Source organism: Aplysia californica, unplaced genomic scaffold, assembly GCF_000002075.1.
Source record: "Aplysia californica isolate F4 #8 unplaced genomic scaffold, AplCal3.0 scaffold00182, whole genome shotgun sequence".
Taxonomy (NCBI): Eukaryota; Metazoa; Mollusca; class Gastropoda; order Aplysiida; family Aplysiidae; genus Aplysia; species Aplysia californica.
The window spans coordinates 1157159-1159623 of NW_004797452.1; the positions used below are offsets into that span (position 1 = coordinate 1157159).

Consider the following 2465-nt stretch of genomic DNA (forward strand, 5'->3'; position numbering starts at 1 on the left):
ACCAAAAATCCCAAACTGTGTCGACATTTTTAAAAAAATCAAAAAAATCAAAAAATCTGATTTAAATTTAAAAAATCATGATTTAAATTTAAAAAATCGATTTTTTTTATTTTTATGAAAAAAATATAAAAAATCACCAACCCTGATCCCACCGCTTACGATCCCGGTTCGCCTAAAATCCCACTGTTTTAAGAAAACAGAATTTTTACTAAACAAAAATCACCCCTAAGATCCTGCTCTGATTCACTCTGAAGGTCTACATTCAGGTAAGGTCCTGCATTTCAGATCATAATTTGCGGAACAAAAACCCGGGCGGACACAGCCGCTCAACCATAAAAAGTTGAGATCAATAAACTGGCCGTCGGGGGGGTGGAGAGGACAAAAATAATGATTTTTTATTGATCACTCAAAACGCATCTCTTTGAGAGAAGGTTTCTGACTGGTGTTTGAGGGATTTCATGTAATGCTGAGTAAATGCCTTGCGCAACTTGCGGGAATACTGTAGAACAGTAGAGAAGCCTTAAGGCTTAAAGATTGGTCAAGTAATCAGCTCTGTTTGAAGAACTTGTAATGTACTTGTTCAACGAATCACAAGAAAAATGTCTGTTGGGATGTCCGATTCTGATCTCATCCATGAATTTCTCGCAGATGAACATGCAGTCAGTCGTGGTCACTTGGAAAGCTGCTTGGCTGAGCGCTCATCCCTATAACTATCATCACCAACAGTTTCCTCCTATCTGTTCCCGAGATTTTATAGTGAGTATTTGTATCAGTACAGTGAGTCCGTCTCTTTGACCCCCCCCCCCCCCCCAAACCCAGTCAACGCCTTTGTTTTCATAACCGCAGTAGAGGAATCCTTCACAAAACAGTACATGTCATCACATTATTGGCCAAAGTGACCCGGCCACCCCCCCAAGGGAAATTACTAAAATATCAACGAAATAAGACGACTGCAACTGCATCCATTCATCCCTTTGCACAGGTACACATAAAAGCACCCTCCATATAAACACACGCTAAGGAACCAACCCCCCCACCCCCCGGGGCATTGTGCATTTCGGCGGAGACTACTTACTGTAAATTAGGAAGGAGTTCTGCAAAGGGCCAGCAGACCAACAACACACAAAAGAGGGGATATTTTGAGCGGGATATATCTAACCCCTAACCCTAGTATAGTTTGCTCAGTGGACCTTGTCACGGTAAGTGCCAACCCTTTGCGAAACTCCTCCCGTAAATTATATTTAATTTGTTTGAAGTGGCTATTCGAACTCGAGTCCGAACAGCCGCTGGAGGCTATTCAGACTCTTGAAATTCCAGTGCGTGTGCGCAGTCACCAGTTGTACCGTAAGCGAGGTCTATACTCGAGTCCGAATAGTCTCCCATTGCTATTCTGACTTTAAACTAGGCTATTACACTGCGTTTCACGACTGCAAAGGGATCAAAACATAAAATCCATAATCAGTCCTTTTAAGACAGCCCCCCCCCCTCTTTCTCTCTCTATCTCTCTTACCTTTCCTCTCTCTAACTTTCTCTTACTTTTTCTTTCTCCATCTTACTTCCCCAGGCCTGCCCCACCACCTTCCCTCTTTTTTTTTGCATATAGATCTATATTCCCTCCCATACCGTTGCCCACTGCCCGGCCCTTTATCCTTTGTAAAGAAAAGACCACAGTTCGCACTGGGTCACCACGGTCGGTGCCCATTTGTTGTTATAAGTTCTTTTCAGATCATAGAAACCGAGGAAGGTCAAGGTCGAATTGCTTGTCTGCTTCACACCCGGTACACCTAGTGATTGCGCACGCACATTGAAGTTTGAGTCCGAATAGCCACGGAAGGCTATTGGGACTCGAATTCAGACTTGAGAGTCCGAATAGCCGCGGCCTTTTAAATTTATATACCCAATTCCAATTGAGTGATGGTAAGATTGAACTTTGATGGACCCAACACTGAATGCTTTTGAGGCAGGCTGTGCAATGGTCCACTCTTATGTTATTGTATGGCATTTACATGGGTTTTAAAAAAAAGTATTATTGTTTTCAGGGGGGAAGCCCGACCCACCCACTGTTGTTCTAAAATGGCTAGTGCGCATATTAAGGCGCTTTTTCTGTAGTTCCCACCCCGCAATTGTTATTCACGGGTTTTGGCCCCAAGAATATAGGGGTTTCAGGGGGGGCAAGGACTTAATGAAAATAAGTTGGGGGGTTTCAGGGGGGCATACCCCCCTGAATTTTACCACAATTTAATGTTTTGCAGTTGCTAGGTTTGATATCTCAGCTCGCCGCGAACCAAACGTATAGATCTACATCAAATAAGGGGGGTGGGAACTACCGAAAAAGCACCTTATTAATACATGCTGGCGATGTAAAAACGAAGTGACAATTCAGACTTGAGTCCGAATATGAAAAAATGTTATTTGGACTCTGATTCTTGTCCAGCATGACATCACTGCCAACTTCCTATGACTCG

General features: G+C 43.2%; 1 protein-coding gene across 1 annotated transcript in view; it reads right to left on the reverse strand.

Moving 5' to 3' along the window:
- The window catches only part of LOC101859242 (peroxisome biogenesis factor 10), an 11566-nt gene that overhangs the window by 7952 nt on the left and 1149 nt on the right, over positions 1–2465 (reverse strand). The gene's annotated exons all lie outside the window — the stretch shown is intronic.